Source organism: Prionailurus bengalensis, chromosome E4, assembly GCF_016509475.1.
Source record: "Prionailurus bengalensis isolate Pbe53 chromosome E4, Fcat_Pben_1.1_paternal_pri, whole genome shotgun sequence".
NCBI classification, from domain to species: Eukaryota; Metazoa; Chordata; class Mammalia; order Carnivora; family Felidae; genus Prionailurus; species Prionailurus bengalensis.
In genome coordinates this window covers 39412593-39430883 of record NC_057360.1, presented here as the reverse complement: position 1 = coordinate 39430883, position 18291 = coordinate 39412593, and the positions used below count along the sequence as shown (strand labels likewise).

The 18291-nt window shown below is 46.2% G+C and overlaps 1 long non-coding RNA gene across 1 annotated transcript; it reads left to right on the top strand.

The window, feature by feature from the left end:
• The first annotated feature begins 46 nt into the window (after positions 1–46).
• Positions 47–17681, top strand: LOC122476020. Its single transcript, XR_006295364.1, has 2 exons — positions 47–1278; positions 17354–17681. It is a non-coding gene; the product is annotated as an uncharacterized LOC122476020 (long non-coding RNA).
• Positions 17682–18291: the final 610 nt, after the last annotated feature.

The window sequence follows — 18291 nt, the reverse complement described above, 5'->3', positions numbered from 1 at the left end:
CCAGTTTCCTCCGCCCAGGCGGGAGGAGGCTCCTCTCTCCGTCCGAGGGCCGCCTTTCATCCGCGCGCTCCAGCCTGGCCGGGGGCCGTTTCCATTCCTGGAGACCCCGGGGTGAAAGAATGAGCGGAGCCGGCAAGAGGGCGCCGCGCCCCTCCCCCGCAGGCCCCGTCCCCCCTCCCCGCGAGTCCGCTTCCCCCTCGCTGGGCACCGCGGTGCTGCCGAGCCACCGCGCGCTGGCGCAGCCGCAACCGCCTCCCCCTCCTCCGGCCCGAGCCCAGTCCTCCTCCTGGGCGCCGGCTGGCCGGGCTCCGCCGCGCAAGGAAAGGAGCCCACTCCCGGTGAGCGCCTCCTGCTGTTACCGCTAGCCTGGTGCCCTCCCTCCCTCGATCCGTTCACTCACTCTCTCTCTCACTCACACGTCCCTGTTTTCATTTGTGCGAGAAGTTTATGGAGCACCTACGAGTGCCCAGCACGGTGGATCAAAGTTCAAATTCTTCCCTGGATGAGTCCCCAACCTAGGCGAGTCATCAAGTGGCAATAGCATCAATGAAGCAAGGGCTGAAACTCAGAGCAGAGAGAGAGAGAGAGAGAGGCCGTGCGCGCGGCTGGGCCAGGCTGAGGGTCGCAAAGTCTGGCGGGAGAAGGCATGCGCCCGGGGAACTGGCGGGAGAATGCAAGAAGGATCTTGAGGCAGCTATGACGGGATATACAAACGCATGGTGGCAAAGAAGCACGGGGACCTAGGAGCTGCGCGGACCTTAGGGTGTCGGATGAGGAGGAAGGGAAAGAATGAAAACAAAGACAAGGCTAAAGTGGCAGGCAGAGGTTCATTAGGAAGAAGGGCAGCTCTGTCTGGTCGTCCACGTTTCCACCATACTAAGAGGGAGGGCGCACCCGTGTTCCACCCACCAAGCTGTGTGCCCTGCCTAGAGGTGGTGACTTTTTCTCATTTGTACAAAGGCACTATATGAGCTAAATTGACTGAAGAGCCTCGTGGGCTAAGTAAGGATTTAAGGTTTTTATCCTGAAACTGAAGAGAAGCTAATTGTATTAGTCAAGGTTCTCTAGAGACACAGAATCAATAGGATATATGTATATAATACATATGAGAGAGAGAGAGAGAAATGGAGAAAGATTTATTTTAAGGAATTGTTTCATTCCGTTGGAAATGCCGTCGAGTCCAAAATCTACAGGGTGGCCTGACATGCTGGAGACCCAGAGAAGATAGCAGTTCGAGTCCAGAGGCAGTCTGCTTGCAAAATTCCTTCTTCATCAGAGGTCAGTCTTTTTTCTGTTAAGACCTTCAACTGATTGGATGAGGCCCACCTACATTATGGAGGATAATCTGTTTTACTCAGTCTACTGTTGGTTTAAATATTAATCTCATTTAAAAGTACCCTCACAGGGGCACCTGGGTGGCGCGCAGTCGGTTAAGCATCAGACTTTTGATCTTGGCTCGGGTCGTGATCTCTCGGTTCAAGAGTCGAGTGGAGCCCCGCATCCAGCTCTGCACTGATGGTGTAGAGTCGGCTTGGGATTCTGTCTCTCCTTCTCTCTGCCCCTCCCCCACTTGTGCTAGCTCTCTCTGCCTCTCTCTCTATCTCTCTCTTAAAATAAATACATTAAAAAAACTAAAACTAAAAATACTTTCACAGAGGGGCACCTAGCTGGCTCATTTGATAGATGAGTGTGCAACTCTTGATCTCGGGCTTGTAAATTCAAGCCCCACATTGGGTGTAGAGATTACCTAAAAATAAAATCTTTTAAAAAATAGAAAAATAAATATACCTTCACAGAAACATCTAGAATAATGGTTGACCGGATATCTGGGTACCACGGGCCTAGCCAAGTTGACACCTAAAATGATCCATCACACTACTGAAAACTGTCGATCCGGAACCTAGGCAGACTCCGTTTTAGATCACTTTGATGAATGAGCGAATGGAGCGGGGAGCATTCAGAAACAGCTTTTTAGGAGGTAGACCTGGCCTGACTTCACAGTTGACCGGCTACAGACGTGGCAGGGAAAAAGAGGGAAGAGTCTAGGGGTTCCCAGGTTTTTAGCTTGAGGGTTCAGCGTAAGATGTGTTCACCTGAGGACATTGAAGGTAATGTCCAGTGAGCAGCCTGGCTGGGGGTTCTAAAGCCCCAGGAAGTTTGGAGAAGGGGGCTTGAGAGCCACTACAGAGCTGCAGCTCTGGGAGTAGGTAAAATCACCCAGGAAGGGTGTGGACAATGAGAACAGGCCAGGGAAGGGGGTGGGGTCCTGGGAACGTTTAAGGGGTAGACAGAGGGGAAAGTGCCTTTGAAGGTAAACATTATTGGGGCACCTGGGTGGCTCAGTTGGCGTCCGACTTCGGCTCAGGTCATGATCTCACAGCTTGTGAGTTCAAGCCCCGCGTCGGACTCTGTGCTGACAGCTCGGAGCCTGGAGCCTGCTTCTGGTTCTGTGTCTCCCTCACTCTCTCACCCTAACCCACTCACATTCTGTCTCTGTCTCTGTCAAAAATAAATAAACATTAAAAAAAATGAAGGTAAACATTATTATTATTATTACTCATGCAATGGGACAATTTGCTGAAATATTGATTTGCATTCCTTTTCCCTTCCCATTCACCCCTCTCTTTTGTCTGAGTGGAAAGTGGAAGCTTCCCAAAGGCCTTAGCCCTAAGCCTGCTGAGACAGTGCCAGGGGTCCCCAGGGACAAGGGCAGCGAGGTGGCTTTTGAGAGCCAGGAAAAAGAGGTGCGATGGCCTGGGAGCACGAAAGAAAATGGTGTGTGTCCTGAGCAGCAAGGACCTTCATGCAATGCCCTTCAGAGGCGGCAAGACCTCAGCGGGGCTGGGAGGTGGGATGCTGGGCCCCAAGTTTCTAGCCTCGACAGACTCTTGCACCAAACACATCCAGGAAGCAGGAGCCCAGGCTACAAGAGGTCCCTGGGGGCTACAGCATCTAGATGTCCGCCCTTACCCTGCTTTCTGGCATCCCCCTAAACCTTCAGGATTCTGCTGGAGAAAGTAGCCGGTTTTTGCCATCCCAGCAGGCCCGGAACAGAATCAAATTGATTTAAAAGAAAAGAAACGACCTGTGTGCCTTGCAAACCTGAGTTTGTAGCTGGGGATTTGTAGCAGTACTATTATCTTCATTTAGAGATGAGGGAACTGAGGCCTAGAGAAGCTAAGTAATTGCGTTAAAGCCACACAACCAGTTAAGTCTCTCTCTCTCTCTTTTTTAATTTAAATTAAATTTAATTAATTAATTTGTTTATTATTATTATTTTTTAATTTACACCCAAGTTAGTTAGCCTATACTGCAATAATGATTTCAGGAATAGAATCCACTGATTCCTCTCGTACATATAACACCCAGTGCTCATCCCGACAAGTGTCCTCCTTAATGCCCCTTGCCCATTCAGCCCATCCCCCCACCCACAACCCCTCCAGCAACCCTCTGTTTGTTCTCTATATATGTCTCTTATGTTTTGTCCCCTTCCCTTTTATATTATTTTTGCTTCCCTTCCCTTATGTTCATCTGTTTTGTCTCTTAAATTCCACATATGAGTGAAGTCATATGGTATTTGTCATTCTCTGACCAATTTCACTTAGCATAATGCCCTCGAGTTCTATCCCCGTAGTTGCAAATGGCAAGATTTCATTCTTTTTGATTGCCAAGTAATACTCCGTTGTATAAATATGCCACGTCTTCATTATCCATTCATCCATCGATGGACCTTTGGGCTCTTTGCATACTTTGGCTATTGTTGATAGTGTTGCTATAAACATGGGGGTGCATGTGCCCCTTTGAAACAGCACACCTCTATCCCTTGGATAAATGCCTAGTAGTGCAATTGCTGGGTCATAGGGTAGTTCTATTTTTAGTTTTTTGAGGAACCTCCATACTGTTTTCCATAGTGGTTGCACCAGTTTGAATTCCCACCAGCATTGCGAAAGAGATCCTCTCTCTCCACATCCTCGCCAGCATCTGTTGTTGCCTGAATTGTTAATGTTGGCCATTCTGACAGGTACGAGGTGGTATCTCATTGTGGTTTTGATTTGTATTTCCCTGATGATGAGTGATGTTGAGCATTTTTTCATGTGTTGGTTGGCCATCTGGATGTCTTCTTTGGAGAAGTGTCCATGTTTTTTGCCCATTTCTTCACTGGATTATTTGGTTTTTTGGGTGTTTAGTTTGATAAGTTCTTTATAGATTTTGGGTACTAACTCTTTATCCGACACGTCACTTGCAAGTATCTTCTCCCATTCTGTCGGTTGCCTTTCAATTTTGCTGATTGTTCCTTTGCTGTGCAGAAGATTTTTATTTTGATGAGGTCCCAGTAGTTCATTTTGGCTTTTGTTTCCCTTGCCTCTGGAGACATGTTGAGTAAGAAGTTGCCGTGGCTGAGGTCTAAGAGGTTTTTGCCTGCTTCCTCCTCTAGGATTTTGATGGCTTCCTGTCTTACATTTAAAATTTTTAGGGGCGCCTGGGTGGCGCAGTCGGTTAAGTGTCCGACTTCAGCCAGGTCACGATCTCGCGGTCGGTGAGTTCGAGCCCCGCGTCAGGCTCTGGGCTGATGGCTCAGAGCCTGGAACCTGTTTCCGATTCTGTGTCTCCCTCTCTCTCTGCCCCTCACCCATTCATGCTCTGTCTCTCTCTGTCCCAAAAATAAATAAACGTTGAAAAAAAAATTTTTTTTAATTTTTATTTTATTTTTGAGAGAGAGAAAGACAGAGCATGAGCAGGGGAGGAAGAGAGAGAGAGGAAGACACAGAACCTGAAGAAGGCTCCAGGCTCCAAGCTGTCAGCACAGAGCCCGACACAGGGCCCGAACCCGTGAACCGTGAGATCATGACCTGAGCAGAAGTCAGACGCCTTACTGACTGAGCCACCCACACACCCCGAAGTCACACAACCAGTAAATGACTGATGCAGGATTGGAAGACAGATCTTTCTAATTCCATAGCCCTAAACCAGTGGTTGGAAAACATCAAACACCTAAAGGGCCTATCAGATAAAGTGAAGGAATGAAGTATGTCAGGTAGAAGAATTCTGGCATTCCAACATGGCCGTATTTAGTTTGTCCCACTACAACTTGTACCTTGGCCTTGGCATGTGTTGTGGCTGGAGGGGAGCATGGAAAGGCGTGGTAGAGACTATGGCACATTCCAACACTGAGGTTCTGTCTCAAAGGTGGTTGTCACTGCAAATGTCACAAGCAAAGGGCTTCTATTTTAAAAACAAATGCTGGAAATCCAAATGTTTATGCGAAATCTGATTTGTACACATTTGACTTTTTTATTAAAAAATCAAAAGGAGTCAAGGAGCGTCTGGGTGGCTCAGTCGGTTAAGCGTCCAACTTCGGCTCAGGTCATGATCTCCCAGTATGTGGGTTCGAGCCCCGCGTCGGGCTCTGTGCTGACAGCTTGGAACCCGGAGCCTGCTTCGCATTCTGTGCCTCCCTCTCTCACTACCGCCCCCTCCCCTGCTCCTGCTCTGTCTCTATGTCTCTCTCACGTATAAATAAACGTTTAAAAAATTTTTTTATTCAGAAGGAGTCCAGAAAAATGTGTCTGCCCTCCTTGGGCTGAAGTTTGAGTTGCTGCTGCACAGCTCTGAGCACAGGGCCTGGGGCTGATCTGAACGGGGTCTGCTGAAGCCGGAGCTTGGGAAGCAAGTGTCCTGGAAGCAGAAACCAGAGCCTTCACTGGGAACGGACTGGTTCACCCTATGGAAGGAAGGGAAGGGGTGCAAGTTGGGAGAGGTTATCAAGTCCCCAGTACATTCCTCTCCTCACTTTGGCTGAAGGGGCAACCGCTCATCTCTGTCAGGTGGTTATTCCTGAGAAATGGTAGAGGAGGGGTCTTGGGAAAAGCTCTCTGAGCTCTTGCTGGAGAGGAGAGAGAGGAACAAGCTGGGATCTCCGTGGAGTAGCTTCTAAAAGCCTCCCGGGGGCTGGGCGGCTGCCTTTCTGCACTGCACACAGCCCTCCCACACACACTGGGATGGGGACTCGCCCCAGACCTCTCCCTGCCCACGGGTGCTGCTGACTCAGGCAGCCTCGGGGCCGCAGGCCCAGCAGAGGATGAGGCTCACCTTGTCCATCCTCCCCTCCCCCTCTCCTTCCTCTATGGACTGGATGAGGAGAATGAGTCGATTCTCAGCGGCCCAGACAGTGCCCCGTCGATGCCCTCAGCAAGGAGCTCTTTGGAAACCCCAGAATGACTCGGAGCCGGAGGCCCTGTTTCCTCTCCTGACCGCATCCTGCAGCTCGCAGCAGGGGGCAGGTGCAGGAGGGGCAGTGCCCGTCTGCCTCTGTCTCTGTGGGCCACAACCTGCTCGACGGGGCGCAGGCTGGCTGCAGGCAGGTGAGTAGCTATGGGAAATGCATATGACCAACTTCGGGGGTCAAGCCAGGCGGCTGTACTTAACTGCCTCAAGGGAAGAGCACCTCCTTAAGAAACTGGGGCTGGGGGACACGGAGTCTAGGGAGCTGCTTGGAGTGCAGGGCAGACCTATCACTGGGACTCAGACTCCCAAGTTGCATGAGATGGGAAAGGACCCACTTCCCCAAGCCACACCAGCATCCTCCAGGCCAGCAATTCTCAGCTGGTTTCTGAACGCGGCCCGGTCCTCTCCACGGTGTTCAGGGTCCTGCCCCTTACCCTCCCCACCTCCTCTCTCTCTTCTCTTTCATCTTTCCTCCGCCTTCTCTCGTTCCTTCTACCCCTTCCTCTCCAGCTTCTCCATCCTAGCCACGAGGGCTTCCACAGGATTCCAGGGACCGCAGGATTATGTCTGAGCACCTGTACAGAGCACTGGCCTCTGAGCCGCCTTCCTCCCCCGTCCCTTACTCTGCAAGCCCCTGTTGTAACTTGCTCTCCCCGGTGGGACCACCAGGGGGCGAGAGTTGAGCGCTCTTGGGTCTGGACCAACTACGTTCTGGTCTTTCTTCCCTGCGCCCTGGAGAAAAAAAATCCTGAGAGCAAAAGTGATGGAGGGCAGAGTGGAGTTGCCTGTAGGCTCTAATCTGGCCTGAGACTTTTCCATGCTTCTTATGGCCCAGCTGGTGCAGGACGTGGACCCTTCCTCTCCGGAGAGCAGGACTGGCGCCTCCTTCGCTGCAAGCCCCAAGTCCGCAGCCTACTTTCCCTTCCTTCTGGGACCACTGCCCAGCAGGCCCGAAGGCCCTGGGCTCTAGCCATTCCCTCTTCTGTTTCTAGAGACCCACAGAGAACGTGAAACTAAGAAAAGATAGTGAGTTATGTTAAAAACAGCACCACTACAAAGATACAAAGCTAAATACCATAGCTGAGAGAGCAATGACTTTTGGGGGCTTTCAAATGTGGCAGCATCCAGATAGACAGGACACCTGGGTCCCGAGGGCGCCTCTGCTCCAAGCTCTCCACACCGGCCCCCCTTCCAGTTCCCACAAAGAAAGCTCATATTTGCTTGTAGTCAGATGGCACGTCCTAAAGACACTTTGTCAGCCTGGTCCCCCCTGCATTTCTTCCCTGGCAGGGTTGTGTGTGGTAGAGAATTCCCAGGCCCCTGGGAGCAGACCCCCTGGCCGCCCAGCCCCTGTCTGAGCTGCACCTCCGGAAGGCTGAAGACTGGGCAGCTGACAGGAGACGTGGCGGGAAAGGTGGAGGGTGGGGTGGCGGTGCCTGCGGCTCTCATTGGGGCTGGATTATTATCAGAATTCTAATAACCGGTTGCTTTTCTCACAGGCCTAGAGATAGAGGTGCCCTCCAAAATAGCACTTGACCTACATGGGGCCTTTTCCTCACTTTGCCTGGTAGGTGGTTATTAACCAGCTCAGGTACCTAGTTTAGGAGAGACATAAAAAGTATGTTTTGGAGCCAGACAGCCTCAGTTTCTTCATATATAAAATGGGGGTGTAGATCAGATGCCTTTTAGAGTGCTTGGGTGGCTCAGTTGGTTGAACGTCTGACTTCAGCTCAGGTCATGATCTCACAGATCGTGGGTTTGAGCCCCACATCGAGCTTTGCCCTGACAGCGTGGAGCCTTCTTCGGACCCTCTGTCTCCCTCTCTCTGCCCCTCACCCTCTCTCTCTCTCTTTCTCTCTCTGGGGCTCATTAAACATTTTTTTTAAGTAATAAACATTTTTTTAAAGATGCTTTTTAGCATTATGCTTTGCCCATAGTAGGCACCTAAGGAAAGGTAGTGATTTTTTTAAGAGACATTTTTTTTCCACATTCTTCGTCTTAAAAATAAGTTCCTCGTCCTCACACCCAACTCTCAGGGAAAAAAAAGAAAGCAAGAAACTTCTGCATGATAATTACATCTTCAGTGGTCCAAACCTGTTTACTGGTGACCAAGTTTCACTTCCTGTGGTTTTGCAGCTCGAGGCTTCAAAGGGCACCTTCCTCCTGTGACCAGGCCCGGGCCTGGGGCCTTGGCATGGATTAACTAGAAACAAATTAGTACCTCACGCCTCTGTCTCCTCTTAAAATACTCCACATGATGAGAAAGGAAGAGAAAAGAGTGTGTTTTAAAGGGAGGATGGTTTAATTTGAGGTACGATGCTGTTGAAATCAATTGAAATGGTCCATAAACCCGGTGATGTGTGACCTCTTCCCACCTCCCACCCCAAAGCTCTTGTCCCAACCCCTCTGCACCTGGTCAGTGCATTTCCATCTATTTGTTCATAAACACATGCACTGATGTGTTCTCAGTGCTTTGACAGCTCTGTGGGAGGTTGGTGGAGAGAGAGGGCTGAGCTGGTCCTATGGAATGGTTGAAAGACGCCATGCTGGGTCTGATGGAGGATCCTGAAGCCAGGGTTAGCTAGGTGCTCATGATGGACAAAAAGCCCCCTAAAGCTGAAACCAGGGAGGAGAAACCAGTTAGTTTGTCCAAGAAGCTTCAAAAATGCCTTGGATGCTGGAAAGTAGGTGATGTCTATTTTATATCCTTGCCCACTGCTGAGAGCTGGGATTCTAGCAGGAGCAGCTAAGAAATTGAAAAATAGTCTCTATACACCCAAATGCTGGGGTGGAGTCTGGCCTAGGGACTGGGGGGCAAAGAGGAGTTGAGCTTTACTTATCATTTCTGTGTGGACTTTTTGCTGTGAAAATGTATTCTTTATTCATGTGTAATTTCTGTAGTTAAAATTAATAGTTTAAAACTTTTTATTATGAATACCTTCCAACGTAAGTGAGAGTCTAGTATAATGAACTCTCATTTATCACCTAGACTTACTGATATCAACATTTCCCTATATTTCCTCAGTTTACCTTTTCTTTAGCAAAATATTTTGTTTTATTTTTTTTTAATTTAATGTTTATTTATTTTTGAGAGAGAGACACACACACAGAGCATGAGCAAGGGAGGGGCAGAGAGAGAGGGAGACACGGAATCTGAAGCAGGCTTCAGGCTCTGAGCTGTCAGCACAGAGGCCGATGTGGGGCTCAAACCCATGACCTGAGCCGAAGTCCGATGCTTAACCGACCGAGCCACCCAGGTGCCCCTTTAGCAAAATATTTTAAAGAAAATCCTAATCATGGTGACATATCACTTGTAGATGTTTCAGAACACATCTATGAAAAAAATTGGACACTTTTCTTACATAATCACATGACTGTTACCACAATAACTCCTTAATATCACCTGACACCAAGTCACATTCAAAGCTCCCCAGTTGTCCCAACACGGTCTTTTCAAGTTGGTCCGTTTGTATGTGGGTCCAAGTAAGGTCTACACTTTGCATTTGGCTCTTTTAATCCTGTGTAGGTTCCCTTCCCCCACCCGATTTTTTTCTTATCATGTCAGTGCCTTGTTGAAATCAGGTCAGTTGTCTCATGCCCCACATTCTGTGTTTTATCTGCTTGCCTCCTCGCATTGTCATTTAACTTACTCCTGACCCCCGTATTTCCTGTAACCTGGACATTAGCGGCAAAGGCTTAAATAGATTTCGGCTCATCATTTGTGGCAAGAACACCTCACGAGTGGTGCTGGGCATCCCATCCGCCTCATCATCCTCCACCCTCACCCTCACCATCCTCGGTTGTCACATCGTGTTGTCTCTCTTATCACTGAGAACTAATCCCTGAGGTGCCACGTCAGCATCTTGTAACAGTCCAGCTCTCGCCTTGTGGTTTTAGCACCCACCAATGATTGTTGCCTGAACCATTTTCTTAGAGGTTGCACAAGGTGATTTCTGTTTCTATTTAAAATAATTTTTTTCTGGGGCACCTGGGTGGCTCAGTAGGTTGAACATACGACTTTGGCCCAGGTCACAGTCTCGCAGCTCATGGGTTCGAGCCCTGCATCGGGCTCTGTGCTGACAGCTTAGAGCCTGGAGCCTGTTTCAGATTCTGTGTCTCCCTCTCTCTGGCCCTCCCCTACTCGTTCTCTCTCTCTCTCTCTCTTTCTCTCAAAAATAAATAAAAACGTGGGGCGCCTGGGTGGCTCGGTCGGTTAAGCGTACGACTTCGGCTCAGGTCATGATCTCGCGGTCCGTGAGTTCGAGCCCCGCATCGGGCTCTGTGCTGACAGCTCAGAGCCTGGAGCCTGTTTCAGATTCTGTGTCTCCCTCTCTCTCTGCCCCTCCCCTGTTCATGCTCTGTCTCTGTCTCAAAAATAATAAATAAACGTTAAAAAAAAACTTAAAAAAAAAAATAAATAAAAACGTTAAAAAATTTTTTAATACACAAAATAAAAGAAATAAATAAAATAATTTTTTTTCTTAAAAAGCAATAGACTGCATTATGATGTGAGCAATCACCTTCTTATTGACCTACCTTCCAAATTCAGATTGTGATATAAGAAAACCCCCAAAAGACGCCTGTATTGATTTATTATATTATATTTTAAAATAACTTCCCTATTCATGCAGTCTGCTGGGGAGCCCCTGGCAGGCTCTGGTCAGGAGTCTTTCAGGTCTTGAACCTCTGAGAGTACCCAGAGTATGTATGCATGGATTTCTCTTGGTGTAGGACCACAGAGAAACAGGTTTTCAAGTGTCAAAAAGCGTTTATTAAGTGGGCTGATAAGTGAATTTTACATTCAGACCTAATGTAAGTTGTTTGTCTTGCCTTGATCTCCTTTTGATGGGATTGGTTGTGGTAATGGATGGCATGGTTGAGTTGTTGCCTTTGTGTGTGTGTGTGTGTGTGTGTGTGTGTGTGTGTGTGGATTGTTTTGCTTTGATTGTTTAATTAAAAAATTTTTTTTAATGTTTATTTATTTTTAAGAGAGAGAGGCAGAGAGACAGAGCACGAGTAGGGAAGGGGCAGAGAGAGAAGGAGACACAGAATCTGAAGCAGGCTCCAGGCTCCCAGCTGTTAACACAGCTAACATGGGGCTTGAATCCACAAACCATGAGATCATGACCTGAGCCTGAGTCGGACACTTAACCGACTGATCCACCCAGGCACCCTGATTGTTTAATTTTTAAATGATGGATATGTGTTTCCAGCCTTCTGATGAGTGCATTTTATAAAATATTTAAAATATTTTTGAAAGTAATAAATTCGATATATCTCTGGAAAACAGATTGGACCTGTATTCATGGGACTATGGAATCTTTGGTCTGACAGGGACCAGAGAGGTCCCCTCATCCTACCCCCATCCAGGGCTGACTGTCCACCGCTGGACACAGTTGTTCAGCAAGGCTGTTGCTGTGTATAAGTCTCTGAGTCCCACTCATTTCAGGGAATGCTTTGGGCTCAGCAGGAAATTCCCAGCCCTGAAAGACAGAATAACCTGGGTCTATACACAGGTTTTCACTCAAGAGACACTGTGATCAACCAATTCTCTGGAAATCAATGATCTACAAAAGTGACTTATTCATAGGACAGAAGTCTTTGTGTACTTTTTAGTTTCAAGAAAAAGGAAAGAAGAAAGATAACATTTTGCCCCCAATTAACGGTCCACATGGCTTTTATTTCCTTCTTTTACGCCAGTAAGCCCACATTTCCCGTCTTATTTGTGTGTGTGGGATAGAGACTCGAGCTTTGGTGGTTGTTCTGTAGAGGGACTGGAAGTCTTTAATTTCTGTAGCCCCATGGCCTCGCTTACTAACTGGCGCATCATAAATGCAAAATAAAAATGTGTTGAATCCATGAATTTGAGAAGAGAAATCCAAAGTCATGGTATAGTGCAGTTCCGGTCAACAATAGTTTGTATTGTTTGTTTTACTCCCAATAATTGTAGCAAACATACGATGCTTAATACGTGTCACATAGTTCTAAGCGCTTCCTATTTGAACACATTTAACGCCTTCACATGCCCAATGACATAAGAAGCATTGTTCCCATTTTACAGATGAGGATTTTGAAGTGGAAAGGTTTGAATAACTTACCCAGGTAACAAAGAAAGTGAGAAGCAGAGCTGGAACTTGAACGCGGGCAATGACACTGGTTTACGGACTAAAGCCCTACGTTATATTGTCTTTCACCGTTGGTTCATTAGGGTCTAAAATAATAATAAACAACTACTGACATGCCCTTCATTCCACTAATGTGTTGTGCTACTTTTCAAAGTGCTTCCAAAATGCATTGTTCATGAGTCCACGGCCGCTGTTCTTGAGGTGAGGGGGTTTCCCTGTTTCTGCTCCTCACAGACCAGAAGAGGTGACAGAATCCCACGAAGGCAGCGAAGGAGAGAGGCTAAAGGAGGGGGAGCAGGTGTCAGGGAGTTTCGTTCGGTTTGGAACAGACGTTCAAAACCAGTCCTGAGCTAGATGGGAAAGCTGCTCACTGCAATGTATTTATCAAAGCGAAAGCTCTTGAGCAAGTTGAATGTCTAATATGGAGGATTGTTGTGTTACATGGTGGTTTACCCACAGAGGGAAACCTTCAAAAACGACCATTATGAAATCTACATTGGGGCAGAGAAAAACGTTTACAGTATATTCTGCAAAAACAAAACAAAACACAAAAAACACCCAACAGTGACAACAACCCCCAAACACCAGAATGCCTCATGAGTAACAGCAGTGTAAAATGTGACCATGATAGAGAAGGGTTCGGGAAGAGAATGCGCAAACAAGAAAATTACTAAAATTAGGGTGGAGGGTCTGGAGTTATTTTACTCTTAATATGACATTTTCTCTCTTTATGGTAATAAGAACTTAAAAAATGAAACCTGAGAAGATTTGGAGCTATAGGTTATAAAAAAAAAACAACAACCCAAGATTTTGTTTAAAAAGATAGAAATTCAGCAAGCCTTGTGACCTACATAGTATGTTGTGTCTTTGTGTGCATAGGGCCCAGTATGGGGCTAGTATAAGGCATGACCTTCTCGCTTTGGGGGGTTCGGGGGCTGCAGTGAAGAGACATATTGGATTAGAGAGGGGATGTGAGCATGCACATCATGAAGACAGTCATTTTCAGAGCAGGGTGAGTGAGATTAATCACCCTGTGTCTAGCACATCTCCCTGGGGCAAACCACAGCCTCTACCAGACGCTGGCAGCCGTTGTCTCGGGTCTGCACTTCAGGCTTTGCTGCCCACCAAGGCCAAGCCCCTCCACTTTCGCTTGCCAGTTAGGACTATGCAGGCAACGTGGTGGGTTTTCGCACTGTTTCTCCCATTTTGGACCCCTTACCTCAGCACATCTGTGAAGAGCCCCATTCACCCTCTCAGTCAGATGCCCAAGTTCTCCTTAGTGAGAGGACCCTGATTATATTAGTCTGGATTCTCCAAAGAGACAGAACCAACAGAAGAGATATAGTTCTATGTCTATTTATAGATCTGTCTCTAAATCCTCCCATCTATCTATCCATCTATCTCTAAAGACATTTATTATAAGAAATTGGCCCACACCCCTGTGGAGGCTGAGAAGTCCCAAGATCTGCAGCTGGCAAGCTGGAGACCCGAGAGAGTCGATAATGTAAGTTCAAACCCAGTCTGAGTCCGCAGAAAGAAGACTGATGTCGCAGCTCAGACGTCAGAGAATAAATTCCCTCTTACTCAGTCTTTTTGTTCTCTTCAGGCCTTCGATGGATTGGGTGAGGCCCCCCCACCCCACCTCGGGGAGGGCAACCCGCTGTACCGAGTCTGTTGATTCAAATATTAATCTCATACACACCTAGGGACACACTCAGAATAATATTTGACCAAATGTCTGGGCACCTCGTGGCCCAGTCAAGTTGACACATTAAATTAACCATCAATTAACCACTGATCTTTTGATAACAGAAGCAGGGTGATTTCTCTGCAGGGCCAGTAATGGTGGCCTTGACCTCAGTGTGCCCTTGGTTTAGTACTGATTAGTGATAAACAGGGCAAGGCAGGTGCTGGAGGAGTAGTGGAAGATGGAAACCGACTTGAGCTGTGGTCCAGGATGCATGGGATTTGTGTTCTGCTGTGTGTGTGTGACCCCGGCAAGTCATCAAACCTCTTGGGACTTTAGTTCCTCCATCTGTAAAATGGGGATAATAGTACAAGCTCTTTAGAGAAGATACTTGCGCAAGTTACATAAACTCAACGAGACTCAACTCTTTAGTCTGTAGAACAGGGACAATAAATTCTATACCCCATAAAGTTGTTGTGAGGATAAATAAGACAATATATATAACCTTTAGCTCGATGCCTCTCATATAGTATGTGCTCAGTAAATATTAGCTGTTATTTTAACATCTCCTTCAGAGGGATGTTGTGATCACACATTATGTATAAAAAGTCTTTGGACTAATACAATAAGATGGCATATTCTTTCAAAGTTTGGTGGAAACCAAACTGACAAAATATTTGTTAAAATAATAATGCCGACACCTCTAAAGAGAATATACATTTTTCAACAATTTGGCACAACGTACCAAAAGTCTCAAGTTGTTTATAATCTTTGATGAATACTTTCACTTCTAGGAATTTGTCCTAAGAAATGAATAAAAGTTTGTTATAAAAATCTTTGTACAAGGATGTTCATCATAGAATTATTTATAAGGGTGAAAACTTGAAACAAGATTAGGGGCTTAGGGACTCCCGGCTGACTCAGTAAGAAGAGCATGTGATTCTTGATCTTGGGGTCGTGAGTTCAAACCCCATGTTGGGTATAGAGACTACTAAAAAAATAAATAAACGTAATAAAAAAGATTAGGGCCTTGGTTACATGAATGAGGTTTTATTTCATATATTGATGTAATGTTACCTTAAAAACATGTTTTAGAAAAATATCTAATGATATAAAATATAGCATATTGCTAAGTGAAGAAAGCAGGCTACAAAATAATGTATACATTGGTGCTTGGCTGGCTCAGTTGGTAGAGCTTGTGACTCTTAATCTCAGGGTCGTAAGTTTAAGCCCCACATTGGGTGTAGAACCTACTCAATTAAAAAAATTATATTATAAATTTTATATTATAAATAAAAAGATGTATATCATATACATTATTTTGACACCAAAATAATGTATATAATATACATTCCACATATAGTTACTGAGTCCCAATTTTGTGCCAGGCACTGATTATACACTTGGGAACACATTAGTCTTTGGTCTCATGTAGATTGTCCCCAATTTAGCTGAAAAAAAAAAACAACAACAAAGGGCACATCTGTATTATCATCTACACAGAAAAATATTCTAAGGTGTCTCTTCATGGTGTAATAATGGGTGTTTTTCATTTTTTCCTTTATGTTTTCCATAATATCCATTTTTATTAATAAAGAACCTGTGGTTAATAATCAAGGGAAATTAGGGGAAAACTTGACGATTAGAGGAAAACTCTTAAAAATTAAAAAAAAATTTGAGTATAGCTGATGCACAATGTTACATTAATTTCGGGTGCACAACAGTGATTCAAAAACTCTATAGGTTATGCTGTGCTCACCAAGAGTATAGCTACTGTCTGTCACCATACAACACTATTACAATATCATTGACTATATTTCCTATACTGTACTTTTTATTCTCGTGACTTATTCATTCTGTAACTGGAAGCCTGTATCTCGCACTCCCCTTCACCTGTTTTGTGCACCCCCCCCCCCCCGTCCCTCGAGCAATCACCATTTTGTTCTGTGTATTTCTAGGCGTGAGTCTGCTTTTTGTTTGCTTATTCATTTGCCTTATTTTTTCGATCCCCCATCTAAGTGAAATCAAATGGTGTTTGTCTTGGAAACTCTTAAAATTTTTAAGAGAGAGCCTGGGTCAGGGAGTCACTGAGTATGACTGGGTTCAGAATGGAGAGATCATCTCTTTGGGTCTCACATGGGCGGGATGGCAGGGGAAGAGAGGGCAGGAGAGTTAAACAAAGGTTTGAGCTGCGATGTTTGCTTCTCTGTGACCTTGACCAAGCCTCTTTACTTGTCAGTTTCATCATCGATACAATGGAGCTAATCGTTCCCGCTTGCTTCGGCGTCACGATAATTGATGAAATCATGTGTATGTGCTTTTTAAAAATTTGTGATGTGTTACAGAGACCTAAGTGGTGTTATTATTACCTTAAGCAAGTGACTTCCACCTCTGATCCTCAGTGTCTTCTTAGAACGGAGAAAATGGGTCTCTAGCTCTAAGTTACTGCGATGGAGTAAATGTGAATCTCAGGCAGAGTCCACTCTCGTGGAAGATGTGATTAATTACACACCCAATAAACACTTTTTGACTTTGATGATAATGACGAGGAAGAGTGATTTCACATCTTTGCTTCCTCTTTTCCTCTCACTTACCAAACATTCCCTGCTCCTTTGGCTGTGGGTCTTTCTGTCATTCTCCCCACTGGACTGAGGCTGGAGGGCTCGATGCCCAGCAGGGGTGGTAGGGAGCTTCCTGCCGGCCACTCAGTCTGGGTAAGGGAGGGATTTAGATCTGATAAACTCTGCCACCTGAGATGTCCTCACAAGTGTCCAGAGCCCTCTCTTTAGCCCCAGAGTGACATGGGGGGGGGGTGACATGGGGGTGAGTCATATCACCAAGTACAGCTTTGCCAACTCTGCCATTCTTCTGAACTCCCCAGATCACTCATCACCCCGGGAGGCCCTGGGTTCCCACACTGTGCCCTGAGAAAGAACCCTGGGGTCAAAGGAGGTACCAAAAAAAAAAAAAAAAAAAAAAGCCCAGAATTAGTCACAAGAATGAAATCAGAATCACACACAGCCCATGTGCCCAGGCTTTGACCAGGTGCTGACCTTTTTTTTTTTTAATATATTTTTTTTCATTTGAGTATAGTTGATGCTGACCTTTTAAAAACCCAGAGCAGCTCCACCCTTCTTGTCTCCACAGAGAGGGCGAGGGCGAGGGCCTGGGTGGGGGTGGTGGTGACGGGGACGGGAAGGGGGCAGCCGGGCCTGGAACAAGACAATCCCAAGGGCGGGGCTCCTGTGGTTTGTTTGTCTAAAACACCACAGCTTGCAAAGTACTTTCAAGAACTTGATTTCCTTTGATCTACCAGGCAGCCCAAGCAGACATGATCATCTCCATCCTTCAGATGAAGAAAGTGAGGCTCCTGAGGTGGAGAGATACCTCAGGATGGGCGGCCAGCTGGGACAGTGGGAGACCGGACCCAGGCTGATTTTAGCCCCAGCGCATCAGCGGTTTCACAGCCCTTTGACAACTGCCCTTAAAAAAAAGGTTATAGAAAATTTCAAGAATGAAGAGAGGGAGGAGAGAAAGAATCTGTAATTCCCTTACTTTGACACAATCACTGCTAACATTTATTGAATTCTCTACGCTTTCTTGTGTACCCTTTTCTCAAACATACATAAAATGCAATAACCTTCCTCTTCCTCTTCACAGTGCATCATATTATTTTATACTGCGATGTGGTTCTGATGAGCATTCCTTCGACAGGCAGTTCATGAGCGTCTACCGCATGCCCGGCAGTGTTCCAGGCACTGGGGATACAGCACTAAATAAAGCAGACAAACTCCTTTCACTATGGAGCCCATATTCTGATGGGAGAGACAAACAATGAACAAAAAATTAAAATAGATGACATTTCTTACCTTAGCACCAAGAGGAAAGAAACATACCTATGATGCTTAAAACTTGTGCTAAAGAGGGGCGCCTGGGTGGCGCAGTCGGTTAAGCGTCCGACTTCAGCCAGGTCACGATCTCGTGCTCCGTGAGTTCGAGCCCCGCGTCGGGCTCTGGGCTGATGGCTCGGAGCCTGGAGCCTGTTTCCGATTCTGTGTCTCCCTCTCTCTCTGCCCCTCCCCCGTTCATGCTCTGTCTCTCTCTGTCCCAAAAATAAATAAACGTTGAAAAAAAAAATTAAAAAAAAAAAACTTGTGCTAAAGAAAGAAAAGAGCAAAAGATAGTTTTTATCCAAAGGACTTTGTGGCACATAATGTCTTGCTTCAACAAAACCAATGCTAACAATTATTTAGC